The sequence below is a fragment of the Pinus tabuliformis genome, chromosome 5_1 (genome assembly GCF_031772625.1).
Source record: "Pinus tabuliformis cultivar Carrire ecotype Pingquan chromosome 5_1, CPIR1, whole genome shotgun sequence".
NCBI classification, from domain to species: Eukaryota; Viridiplantae; Streptophyta; class Pinopsida; order Pinales; family Pinaceae; genus Pinus; species Pinus tabuliformis.
In genome coordinates this window covers 912,029,504-912,043,445 of record NC_142305.1, presented here as the reverse complement: position 1 = coordinate 912,043,445, position 13,942 = coordinate 912,029,504, and the positions used below count along the sequence as shown (strand labels likewise).

At 43.5% G+C, this 13,942-nt stretch overlaps 1 protein-coding gene across 3 annotated transcripts in view; it reads left to right on the top strand.

Annotated features, from left to right (window-relative positions):
- TAF2 (TBP-associated factor 2) overlaps positions 1–13,942 on the top strand; it is a 317,600-nt gene that overhangs the window by 254,445 nt on the left and 49,213 nt on the right. The window lies entirely within an intron of this gene.

The following is a 13,942-nucleotide window of genomic DNA, read 5'->3' as shown; positions in this document are numbered from 1 at the left end:
CCCAAGATGGGGAAAACCCTTTGATCATTTCTTCTTATTATTATATCAAAATGTTCAGCACAGAGAGAGAGTACAAAAGTCAAATTGACTTGCCCAATTCAAAGTCAAAACAGCCCTGTCAATTTCTGCAGTCAACTGCAGTCAAACTTCAGCCCTAACCAGAAAGTCAACACTGGTCAAAGCAGCAATAGAATGTCCTCAAAACAGCTTGGTCTTCCCCAGTCAAACTTGGCCTGATCAGGAGGCCAAAGTCAGCCCAAAAAAGTGACAAAGTCAATAGTCAAAGTCGGTCAAACTGCTGTCGTGAAATCTGCGGTCAAACTGCAATTTGGTCTGCGGTCAAAGTGATCAGAAAACCTCGGTTTCTATGCCAAAAGCTGTGGTCTGCTGAGACATAAATATCCCCAAAAGATCGAAGTCAACTGATGCCCGAAAGGTGGTGGTCAACGCTGGTCAAACTGCAATCAACTCTGTGATTTTGGCCCTGTAATTCAGCTTCTGAAATTCGTCCTTCTTGATCCACACGTGTGAGAGAGAACAATGCCCAATGTAGTACAACCCAATGAGAGAAGGAGAGAGAATGTGTGAGAGAAGGAGAGAGAATGTGTGAAAGGTCCCCTGTATTTATACAAGTCGTTGATGGTGAAGAGTCATGTCCATTAGACTTCATGAGCTTGATGAAGTGACCGACTTGAACAATTTGCATATGTGTGGGCATAAATTCAAAATCACACCTCTGCTTGTCCAAATGAGATGATCTTTATATCAATTTTGGTCCTCTCGAAAAGAGGAATTTAATGCAATCAACATCTCCATCAAATGAGTTGTCCTACGGTGGAATTTGGCCCTAATTGCTAATTTTAACACTCCCTCTCATAGGGAGAATTCCACCTGCCAATCCGTCCATCATCGTCGACCATCATGCCAACTTGGCGTCATGTACCATCTTTGCTCTGCTGAACCATGATGTAATAACGAAAAAGAATTGATTGAGAGCGAGTGGCAAGACCTTACCACTCTCCATTGACAAAAGTCAGTCCAGAGGTAGAACCACAATTGATCCTAGATCAAGTTGTTGAACACCATGCATCCTAGACATATGGAGTATGACAGGACATGATGCGTCCATCGGTAGTGCTATGGTCCCTATGCATGTTTCCCAACTCATTGGCCAGATGAAAGGTACTTCCTATGAGTCTTGGACTACATGGGTAGGATGTATGCTGGGGCCTCAACAGGAGAAGGTGAACCACTCATCCTGTTCATATGCCACAGGAGAAGGTGAACCACTCATCCTATGCATATGTCAATTGTAGGGGAAAGTGAACCACTCACCCTACATAATGTGTTTATAATCGTAGGGGAAGGTGAACCACTCGCCCTACACAAGTCTTCCATCATGGGGTATCACAGGGGAAGGTAAACCACTCACCCTATGGTCACTCATAGCTCCAAGAGGTACCCCAAACCCTTAGGATCTCCCAGAGCTCAGTGTCCACCTCAAGCGGGACCCTCATAGGAGGGTCTTTCGACGACTCGAAGTCTCTCTCGGAAGGCTAAGACTTTGACCTTCGCTAAGGGCTCCATGAGGATGTCTGTGGCCTGCTCATTAGTCCTGATGTGTTGGAGCTTTATTGCTCACCGCTGTACCATGTCCCAGATAAAGTGGTTCCTGATATAAATGTGCTTGGAGCGGTCGTGGAACACGAGATTCTCTGAAAGGCCAATCGCACTTTGGTCGTCGCAGTAGATCACTGTGGTATCCAAAACATGCTCAAATAGCTCACTAAAGAGCTTCCTCAACCAAACAACTTCACAACAAGCCATACTAGCTACAATATACTTGCCCTCGACGACGCTTAGAGCAAAAGATTTTTGTGTCTTGCTCATCGAAGAAATTGAAGCAAACTCCAATGAGAAGCAACGTCCAGACGTGCTCTTACAATCCACAACACTGCTAGCCCAGTCATCTTCAATATATCCAAGTAGCCTCAAATTCCCGGTAGTGTATCTTAGTCCATAGTTGATTGTGCCACGAAGATATCTCAAGAGATTCTTAGCAGCAATCCAATGTATGTGATGAAGCTCAACCATAAATTGGCTCAACTTATTCACAACGAAAGCATATGTCAGGACAAGAGTTTACCAAGAACATCAGGGCCCCCACAAGTTGTCTATATTTTGAAGGGTTTGCCAATTTGGGCCCAACAACACTTCCACATAGCTTCTTGAAGTTGAGTTCCATTGGAGTAGACACGGACTTGCAATCCACCATCCCACGTCTCTTGAGCAACTTCATAATATATTTTCCTTGAGAAAGGAAAATCTCGCGTGGATTTTGCCAGACCTCGAGGCCTTGGAAGTAGTGCATTAGACCTGGCTCCTTCATCTCGAATTTGGAAGCCAACTCCTTGTTGCATTGATAAATGAGAGGGTCTGCACCTATCAGAAAGAGATCATCCACATAAAGGACCAAAATGAGAGGCATGTATTTTTCAACCTTGAAGTATATGTTAGGATCAACATCGCTCCTTGTAAATCCCAGGTTCATAAGATAGCTATCAATCCTTTCATACCAAGCCCTAGGGGCTTGCTTCAACCCATAGAGGGCTTTCTTCAACCTGCACACATGTGTCCTTCGATCGTGTACTTCGAACCCCTCATGTTGTTTTACGTAGACTTCCTCCTTAAGCGAGCCATGCAAGAAAGCAACCTTAACATCCATTTGGTGTAGGCTCCATCCTTGAGAGGAAGCAAGGGCAATAATGGATCAGATAAAGGTATATCGGGCAACCAATGAAAATATATCATCATAGTCCACTCTTTCCTTTTGAGAGAAGCCTCAAGTAACAAACCTGGCCTTGTATTTTTCAGCACTCCCATCAGTTCCATGTTTGATTTTATAAAACCATTTAGAAGTGACCACAGATTTGTCCTTGGGTCTAGGAACCACATCCCATACATTATTCTTCGTGATTGATTTGTACTCGTCATTCATCGCATCCTTCCATACTTGGTGTTTCACGGCTTCTTTGAATGTACATGGCTCAGATTGAACAATAGTACTCATAGCAGCTAAGTACCCTTGATACCTGTTCGACTTCTTGCTTTCACGAAATGTCCCTCTTGGAGCAATATGTCTTTCAACATCTTCGAGAGTATCTTTGAGCCACAAAGGTCTTTTCCTTGAGGTAGAGGGATCACCGGGATCAATCGGGTCTTCAACATCGAGTATTGGTTCATCTATCAGAGATTTATTCTGCTTTCCTGCAACATCATCATTGTCCTTCCTTGGGATAGGTTGGTCTCTAGCTTTCCCAAGGGAAGAATCTTCATCGAAAGTGACATCGTGGTTAATTTCCACTTCTCTTTGAACAAACACATAGATTCTATATGCCTTCAAAGTTTCACCATAGCCCACAAATGTTCATTTCTTCCCAGATGCTTCTCACTTGTTTCTTTTCTCTTTAGGCAGATGAAAATACATGAGACAACCAAATATTCTAGAGAAGACTTCTTCGGGTGTCTTGAAATCTAATGCTTGATGCGGGCTCCTATTTTGAACATATATGAAAGTGTTGGCAACTTCTCCTCATAAGAACTTCGGTAGGCCTTGGTCATGAAGCATGGCTCAAGTGGCTTCTATGATTGTTTGATTTTTCCTTTCGACAACTCCATTTTGCTCAAGAGTGTATGGAGTGGTGGTCTTCATCTTAATGCCAACCTCTCTACAAATATCATTGAATGCATTTGATTCATATTTGGTTCCATTATCAGTCCTCAATATTTTGATCTTCTTCCTTGTTTGATTTTCAACCAAGGCTTTGAAAGAACGAAACCATTTCAACACTTCGTCTTTCTTCTTCAAGAAATAGATCCACGTTTTGTGAAAGAAGTCATCCACAAAAATTGCATAGTATAAGTATCCTCCTAATGATGTTATGGGCAACATTCCAGATAAATCAAAATGGACCAATTGAAGAATGAATGTAGTTTGACTTTTCACTTGAGGGGAATGGTCCCCTTGTAAGCTTTGCAATTGCACAACCTTGACAAACACCTTCACAATTTATGTTGAACTGGGGCATACATGTGATCATCTTCCTTACCCGAGGTAGGTAAAGCTTTGTAATGAAGGTGAGCAAATCTTCGGTGCGATAATTTAGATTGAGACGTATCACAAGTCATAGCTCCCAAAGGACTTTCTCCAACTTGATAGAGACCTTCAACCCTAAATTCATGTGTAAATGCATCTTTAGGGTTTCTTTGCCAAATACATACCTTTCCATCAATGAATACTACTTTGAAGCCTTTATCTTCCATCACAGAAATAGACACCAGGTTCTTCTTGAAATCAGGTATATACAACACTCCTTGTAGATGAAGGGTTTGGCCTTGGTTTAAGTGAAGAGTAACAGTCCCTATCCCTTTCACAGGGTAGGTGGCATTGTCTTCGAGTATGATCTCCAAATTAGTCTTCTTTTAAGTCAAATTTGAGATGGCCTCCTTGTACTTGGTGAAGTGCCTTGAGGCTCCACTACCAATCTACCAATGATCCAAAGTACCAGGAGGAGAGGCAGAAGTGGGGAGAAATATGATAAAATTCTTTTTGTTTTTCTACAACATTAGTTTCCTCATACTTAGAATTTTGCATCCTTTTGGGAGGTCGACCATTACTATATCGATTAGCTGGAGCATTCCTCTTTCCTTTGTTGTTGAACCTGTTGTTCCTTTGATTGCCATTTCCTTTGAAATTGTTGTGGTTGTTGTTGTTGTTGTTGTCATCCCATGGAGTATCCTTCTTGTGAGGACACTCTCTAGCATAGTGGCCAAACCTGTTGCAATTGTAGCACCTTCTTTGAATTCTTGTTTGAATCCTTGACCTTGTCTTTTTGGACCAACATTGTTTTTCCTCTTTGCATGAGCGGAGAAAGCAGTAGGTTCCAACTTTATTTCCATTTGAAGGCTTGTCTGTCTCCATCATCCTCGTCTCTTCTTGTGTGCATCTAGCTAATAATTCATCGAAACTAGGAATCTTGTCATTGTTAAGAATAGTGGTGTTAAACACATCTAATGCTCTTGTGAGACCTCCAAGAGAAATGAGAGTGAGCTCCCTGTTAGCAACAACTTCTCCAATAGATAGAATATCATTCTTGATTTCTGTAATCCTCATGACGTAAGATTGGATATACTCCCCTTTGTCCATCTTGATATCCTTAAACTTGTTTTTGAGAAAGAGGATTTGATTTGATTTGCATTGTTTACTTTGAATATCCCAACCAACTTATCATACATCTCCTTGCATGTTTCTAAATCAGAATTATAAGCAACCAAATGCTTTTGAATAGAGTCTATAATGATTCTTTTAGCTTTGACATCACCTTTCTTGTATTTTGTCTTTGCAGCAGTAGGTGCATTTAAAGGAGGCTCCACCACTCTTTCATTTACATAGTGCATAGCATTATTCTCTTCCAATGTCAAATCCAAAGTCATCTTGCATGCATGATAGTCAGATTTTTCCTTGAGCTTATCCTCAGATTTGAAGTATGATGTAGTCGCCATTGAAGCTAGACCAATATTCTTGTCCAACAACTCTTTTCTTAGTGATTGCTTTTCTCTCAGCTCTAATACCATATTAAAGTTAGTTAACAATGGTATGTTCTATGCTTAACACAATTACTTCAATGTTCTTTAAGCAGCCCAATTGCAATTTCCAATTTAGATTTCCAGTAGCAATCACATTAACCTTAATCACATTGACAATAAAAGTTATAGAACATAAAACAGTATGCAGAAGACAAGCCAAGACAAGAGGACACTAAATTTGGTGGATGGCAGGGAGAAACCCCAAGATGGGGAAAACCCTTTGATCAATTTTTCTTATTATTATATCAAAATGTTCAGCAGAGAGAGAGAGTACAAAAGTCAAATTGACTTGCCCAATTCAAAGTCAAAACAGCCCTGTCAATTTGTGCAGTCAAACTTCAGCCCTAACCATAAAGTCGACATTGGTCAAAGCAACAATAGAATGTCCTTAAAACAACTCGATCTACCCTAGTCAAACTTGCTCTGATGGGGAGGTCAAAGTCAGCCCAAAATAGTGACAAGGTCAATAGTGAAAGTCGGTCAAACTGCTGTCTTGAAATCTGCGGCCAACCTTCAATTTGGTCTGCGGTCGAAGTGCGTAGAAAACCTCGGTTTCTATGCCAAAAGCTGCGGCTTGCTGAGACAGAAATATCCCCAAAACATCGAAGTCAAATGATGCTCGAAACGTCTAGTCAACGCTGGTCAAAGTGCAATCAAATCCATAATTTTGGCCTTGTAATTCAGCTTCTAAAATTCGTCCTTCTTGATCCACACGTGTGAAAGAGAAGAATGTCCAATATAGTACGAACCAATGAGAGGAGAGAATGTTTGAGTGAAGAAGATGCCAAATGAGGTGAAAGGTCACTAGTGTTTATACAAGTTGTTGAGAGTAAGAGTCATGTGCATTGGGCTTCATGAGCCTACAGGATGACGTGGCAAACCTGAACAATTTGCACATGTGTGGGCATAAATTCAAAATCACACTTCTGCTTGTCCAAATGAGATGATCTTTATATCAATTTTGATCCTCTCGAAAAGAGAAATTGAGTGCAATCATCGTCTCCATCAAATGAGCTATCCTAAGGTGGCATTTGGCCCTAGTTGCCAATTTTAACAGAGGTGTAATCAAAACACTTTCAAGTTTCTATGTTACTAATATATTTTTCTACTAGTTGTTCTTGAATGTTTTTTCATGAATCGTTTACGACTCTTTACAATTTGTTCCTGTTTATGTTTATATTGTAGCATTGAACCTTAAAGAGAAGCATGGTATAGGTTGCTAATTTATTAGTTGTGCCAGTGGATGTCCACTATGAAAAGTAGAGATATTTGCATGTGAAGTACAATAGTACAACCTACCAGTCTTGTAGCTGGTCGAGCACCTTAAAGAGATTGGTTTCGACGTCCAATCTTGTTTCAAATGGCTTTCAATATATATATATATATATATATATATATATATATATATATATATATATATATATATATATATATATATATTATTTATTTTATTTTTGAATTGATGATATCTTTACAAAAATAACGTGTCTTGCTTCTGCTATATGTAAAATGCCTTGAAGGATCATCTTTCCCTGTCAAAACTATTTAAGTAATGAATACATGGAAGTTGGATTATTATAGCAAATGGCTAGACTCTAAATTCAATGTTTTTTCTTCTGTAATTCTATATCTCTATACAGCCCACATGCCAAAGTAATATAGATTATGAAGTGTGCTATGGAATGGACATGAAAACAGGAATCATGGGAGTTTATCTTTGCATGAAAAGAATGTTGATTTGGGTAGCATCAGATGTGCTATAGCCACGAAATTTGGTGGAGAGGCTGGGGTACATGAGATCTCCAATACCCAGAAAGGGTTTGGGCAAATTCTAAACAGATCATGAGATATTAAAATAATTAATATTTTTAATAGAGCCCCTAAGTTTAAACTTAGAGAAAATAAAATATTAATGAGTATTAATATGAATCTGTGTTAGAGTGGTCAAAAAGACATGGATCAAGTCAGATCTAATCTTAGTTGTTGATTAGGGACTTAATCTCGGCCGTTGAATCATCAACAGGAAAAGTATAAGAGGAGACTTGAGGGTCACTTGGAGATCACACCAGATGATCAGTGGCTCTATTCTCTAGAGCAGGGTTTGCTAAGAGAGATAGAATCAGTGATCGGGAGAGTAGCTGAGGGGTATCGAGTGCAAAGGAACAGAGAAGGCAGAGATTGTGACAGGAGAGAAGCGTAGTAGCCAAGGAGGGTGACATTGAGCCAGCAAGGGCTCACGCAGGGCCACACAGAGGCAGTAAAGTGTTGCGCAGAGCACCAAAAGGGTCAGTGTAGTTGACTCAGAGGCTCCCAGAGCTGACGCAGGGCCTCCTAGGGCTGACACATGCTAAGAAAGGCTGACGTAAGGCCTCCTAGGGTTGACGCAGGCCAAGAAAGGCTGACGCAGTCCAGATTGGGCAGATGTTGTGGTTGCAGGAGCAGTTTTGTGCTGAGGAGCTGTTGGAAGGGTTTTTCGGGGTTTCATCCAGGAGATTTCTCTCAAACTGTGAGGTATAGCTACTAAGGAAATTCTCTATTGGGTAGGCTAGTTGCGACACCTAGATTGTACTCTGATATTGCTTAATAAGAAAACCCTCATATAGCTACACCAATTTTCTTGCATTGGGTTTTTCGGGGACATTGGTCCAAAAATAATGGTGTCATGTGGTGTGCTTGTTCTTGTTTCTTTTAGTTGTTGATTTGTAATATGTTGAGCATGCACTGATGTTTATTTTCAGTATTTACTTTGTAAATAACTTGTTAAAGGAAAATTAACAAGTAGGTAGGAATAAACCAGAAAAAGTGCATGAAGGGTTTCTAACTAAGTAAAATTAGAAACTTCAACATGGTATCAGAGCGTGATTGCAGATCACATGAGGACTAAAATACATCGGTCGAGCGGAGCAATAGCAGTAGAAAACAGTTGTCTCGAGGTGATAGAAGTTGCTTCTAGCAGCGCAATAGCCAAGAAGTGTGACGCAGAACCAGCCAGAGCCACGCAGAAGAAGTCAGGAGCTGCGCAAAGCCTCAGAGAGGCCAGTGTTGTTGACGTAGAGGGCCAGAGAGCTAATGCAGGGCATCCCAGGGTTGACATAGACCCATCTGGGGTGATTCAGAGCCAGCGTGAGGCAGAGAGGGGCTGACGTAATTGATAGAGAGGAAGTTGCTAGAGACTAGAAGGTTGCAGAAATATTGCAGAGTGGAGCTAGTGAGGTACCGTAGTCAGAACAGTACCTAACGAAGCAGGGCCAGAGGAGTTGTTACCGAGGGTTTCTAGCTGAGGAACCTAGATCAGCAGTGCAGTTGCACAAGACGATTAGAGTAGGGGGCATTTCGACAAGCAGCACAAGGATTTCCAGGAGGGAAATTAGGACTCAGAGGGAGTCTAGAAGAGAACTTCCAGACAAGAAGTAGAGACTCAGAGGAGTCGAATAGAGAACTTCCAGGAGGGAAGTAGAGGAGCGTCATGGTACTAAATGGGGTAAGAGACCATGATAGACTGGACGGAGCATCGAACTTCGCAGTCTGGAAGGCCAGAATCTTATCAGTGCTTGACTGGAATCGTGTCAAGAACTTCGCCTTGAAGGTTATAGCTACCCCAGTCGACCCCAATGATAACGACAAGTATGAGGAGACGATGGCGAGGGCCTAGTGCATTATCCTTGATGAGGTCAAGGATAATGTGGTACCACATATAGTCGAGAAGGAAACGGCAGTTGAGATGTGGGAGGCTCTCAAGAACCTGTACTAGCATACTTTTGTGCAGAGAAGAATGTTGCTCGAGAATCAGATGAGGTCGTATCAGATGAACAAGGGTCAATTGATTGTCTCCTTCCTTGGAGGACTGAATGAGATCAGAGATCAGTTGACTGCTATAGGAGCGACACCAGATCAGGAGCTTATGGTGAGGACAACCTTGAATGTTGTCTCAGAAGAGTGGGAAGTGTTTGCCCAGAGCATCTTGGGCAGAGGGACTCCCCTACCTTTGGACGAGATGTGGGCAAGTCTTCGCCAGGAAGAGATCAGACGGCAGTCAAAGACAGGGAGCAGCAGCAAAGGGATCAAGGTCAAGCATGAGGAGGAGGATGTGGCCCTAGCTTCTGAGGGAAAGTAGGAGAAGCGGAAGAAGGAAGATCTCTCCAAGATCAAGTGCTTCCACTGTGGGGAGATGGGTCATTATACAACCCAGTGCCCAAGGAAGAAGAGTAAGGGAGAGTCTTCCGAGACCAAGGCAGCGCCAGCACGGGCAAAAAAGGAAGTTTTGACAGATGATGACTATGCCATGAGTGCACACGCACACTTGAGCATAAGTGGGGAGACATCGCGTTGTAGTCAAGCGGACTACAAGCGATGAGGGGCAGGATCCTCGAGGTACCCAGCCTCTTGGATTAGACCTTGCTATGGCAGCTCCGACGAGGAGTAGTAGGACTAGCTGAGTAGGTAGAGACGGATGCAGATGGAGTGACAGAGAGAGCTACAGTGCAGGAGTCCCGAGACAACGCAGAGCTAGCAGGCTGCATCAGTGTGAGAGGCACAAAAGTGTTGCACCAGTGCAGGAAGGCATAGAGAGGTGTGCAACGGTGCGAGATGCAAGGAGTTGTTGTAGCAGTGCAGAGGTCAGAGATAGGGAGCACTTGTCAGCGGCAGAGGGAGCTTCAACATCATTGGGTGTTTCTAGCCCAACGAGGAGGTCATTTGGGAGATCAGTTACTTACTTTTCAGTAACTGAGTTGCAATGCAGTAGTGGGCAACACGATGCAACATGATGAGAGGAGGTGTAGTGCAGACGCAGTGTTGGGAGGAAGAACTAGCAGCAGCACGGGTGCAGAGGGAGTTGTCGTACAGATGCAACAATGACAGTATCAGAACCATGGGCAGCAGTACAGGATGCAGCAGTGTAGCGGATGTTGGGCAGGAAGGCCTAACATCAGCACAAGTACCGATGCCGGATGATCAGAGTAATACTCAGTGAGGAGTATTGCTAGAGTACATTTCTCGCTAAGAGGGAGTGTTGATTTGGGTAGCATTGGATGTGCTCTAGCCACGAAATTTGGTGGAGAGGCTGGGGCACATGAAATCCCTAATACCCGTAAAGGGTTTGGGCAAATTGTAAATAGATCAGGAGATATTAAAATAATTAATATTTTTAATCAAGTGCCTATGTTTAAATATTAATGAGTATTAATATGAATCTGTGTTAGAGTGGTTGAAAAGACATGGATCAAGCTAGATCTAATCTTAGCCATTGATTAGGGACTTAATCTCGGCCGTTGAATCGTCAACAGGAAAAGTATAAGAGAAGGCTTGAGGGTCACTTGGAGATAACATCAGATGATTAGTCATTCTATTCTCTAGAGCGGGGTTTGCTAAGAGAGATGGAATCAGTGATCGGGAGAGAAGCTAAGGGGCATTAAGTACAAAGGAACAAAGAAGGCAGAGATTGTGCTGAGAGAGCAGCGCAGCAGCCAAGGAGGGTGACGTAGAGCTAGCAAGGGCTCACGCATGGCCACACAGAGGCAGCCAAGTGCTGCACAAAGCACCGTAAGGGTCAGTGTAGCTGACTCAGAGGCTCCCAGAGCTGATGCAGAGCCTCCTGGGGCTGACGCAGTCCATGAAAGTATGACACAAGGCCATCGTGAGACAGAGAGGGGTTGACGCAGTCTAGATTGGGCAGACGCTGGGGTTGCAGGAGCAGTTTTGTGCCGAGGAGTTGCCGGAAGGGTTTTTGGGGTTTCAGAAAGGAGATTTCTCTAAAACTGTGAGGTATAGCTGCTAAGGAAATTCTCTGTTGGGTAGGAAACAGCAGTTGAGATGTGGGAGGCTCTCAAGACCCTGTACTAGCATACTTCTGTGCAGAGAAGAATGTTGCTCGAGAATCAGATGAAGTCGTATTAGATGAATAAGGGTCAATTGATTGACTCCTTCCTCAGAGGACTGAATGAGATCCGAGATCAGTTGACTGCTATAGGAGCAACACCGGATCAGGAGCTTATGGTGAGGAAAACCTTGAACGCTGTCTCAGAAGAGTGGGAAGTGTTTGTCCAGAGCATCCTGGGCAGAGGGACTCTCCTACCTTGGGACGAGATGTGCGCAGGTCTTCGGCAGGAAGAGATCAGACGGCAGTCAAAGACAGGGAGCAACAGCAAAGGGATCAAGGTCAAGCATGAGGAGGAGGATGTGGCCCTAGTATCTGAGGGAAAGCAGGACAAGCGGAAGGAGGAGGATCTCTCCAAGATCAAGTGCTTCCACTGTGGGGAGATGGGTCATTATACAACCCAATGCCCAAGGAAGAAGGGTAAGGGAGAGTCTTCCAAGACTAAGACAGCGCCATCATGGGCAGAAAAGGAAGTTTTGATAGACGATGACTATGCCATGAGTGCACACGCACCACTTGAGCAGAAGTGGGGAGACATCGAGCTGTAGTTAGGCAGACTACAGGCGATGAGGGGCAGGATCCTCGAGGTACCTAGCCTCTGGGATTAGACCTTGCTACAACAACCCCGACGAGGCGTAGCAGGACTAGCTGAGTGGGTAGAGACAGATGCAGATGGAGCGGCAGAGAGAGCTACAGTGCAGGAGTCCCGAGACAACGTAGAGCTAGCAGGCTGCATCAGTGCGAGAGGCACAAGAGTGTTGCACCAATGCAGGAAGGCACATAGAGGTGTGCAACGGTGCGAGATGCAGGGAGTTGTTGCAGCAGTGCAGAGGTCAGAGATAGGGAGCACTTGTCAGCAGCAGAGGGAGCTTCAACATCATTGGGTGTTTCTAGTCCAACGAGGAGGTCATTTGGGAGATCAGTTACTTACTTCTCAGTGACTGAGTTGCAATGCAGCAGCGGGCAACACGATGCAACATGATGAGAGGAGGTGCAATGCAGATGCAGTGCTGGGAGGAAAAACCAACAGCAGCACGGGTGTAGAGGGAGCTGTCTTAGAGATGCAACAGTGACAGTGGCAGAACCATGGGCAGTAGTACAGGATGCAGCAGTGTAGAGGATGTTGGGCAGGAAGACCTAGCATCAACACAAGTACCGATGCCGGATGATCAGAGCAATACTCAATGAGGAGTATTGCTAGAGCACATTCCTCGCTAAGAGGAAGTGTTGATTTGGGTAGCATTGGGTGTGCTCTAGCCATGAGATTTGGTGGAGAGGCTGGGGCACATGAGATCTCTAATACCCATAAAGGGTTTGGGCAAATTCTAAACAGATCAGGAGATATTAAAATAATTAATATTTTTAATGGAGTCCCTAAGTTTAAATATTAATGAGTATTAATATGAATCTGTGTTAGAGTGGCTGAAAATACATGGATCAAGACAGATCTTATCTTAGCCGTTGATTAGGGACTTAATCTCAGCCGTTTAATCGTCAACAGGAAAAGTATAAGAGGAGGCTTGAGGGTCACTTGGAGATAACACTAGTTGATCAGTCATTCTATTCTCTAGAGCGGGGTTTGCTAAGAGAGATAGAATCAGTGGTCGGGAGGGCAGCTAAGGGGCATTGAGTACAGAGGAACAAGGAAGGCAGACATTGTGCCGGGAGAGCAGCACAGCAGCCAAGGAGGGTGACGTAGAGCCAGCAAGGGCTCACGTAGGGCCACACAGAGGCAGCCAAGTGCTGCGCAGAGCACCAGAAGGGTCAGTGTAGCTGACTCAGAGGCTCCCAGAGTTGATGCAGGGCCATCGTGAGACAAAGAGGGGTTGACGCAGTTCAAATTAGGCAGACGCTGGGGTTGCAGGAGCAGTTTTGTGCTGAGGAGTTGCCAGAAGGGTTTTCGGGGTTTCAGCCAGGAGATTTCTCTCAAACTGTGAGGTATAGCTGCTAAGGAAATTCTCTGTTGGGTAGGCAAGTTACGGCACCCAGATTGTACTCTGATATTGTTTAATAAGAATACCCTCAGATAGTTGTACCGGTTTTCCCGCATTGAGTTTTCCCGAGGACATTGGTCCAAAAATAATGGTGTCATGTGGTGTGTTTGTTCTTGTTTCTTTTAGGTGTTGATCTGTAATATGTTGAGCATGCACTGGTGTTTATTTTCAGTATTTACTTTGTAAATAAATTGTTAAAGAAAAATTAACAAGTAGGTAGGAATAAATCAGAAAAAGTGCATGAATGGTTTCTAACTAAGGAAAATTAGAAACTTCAACAAAGAAAAGTGAGGGCTCCTAACTGATGACCTTAATGGGTAGATTTGTTCCTTTTTAAACTTTTGTGGTGAAGTATGATGACTGCGATAATATATGATCATGCAGTTCTGTCTTTTTTGGTGTGCATCATTTTCTATTTATAGAGTGG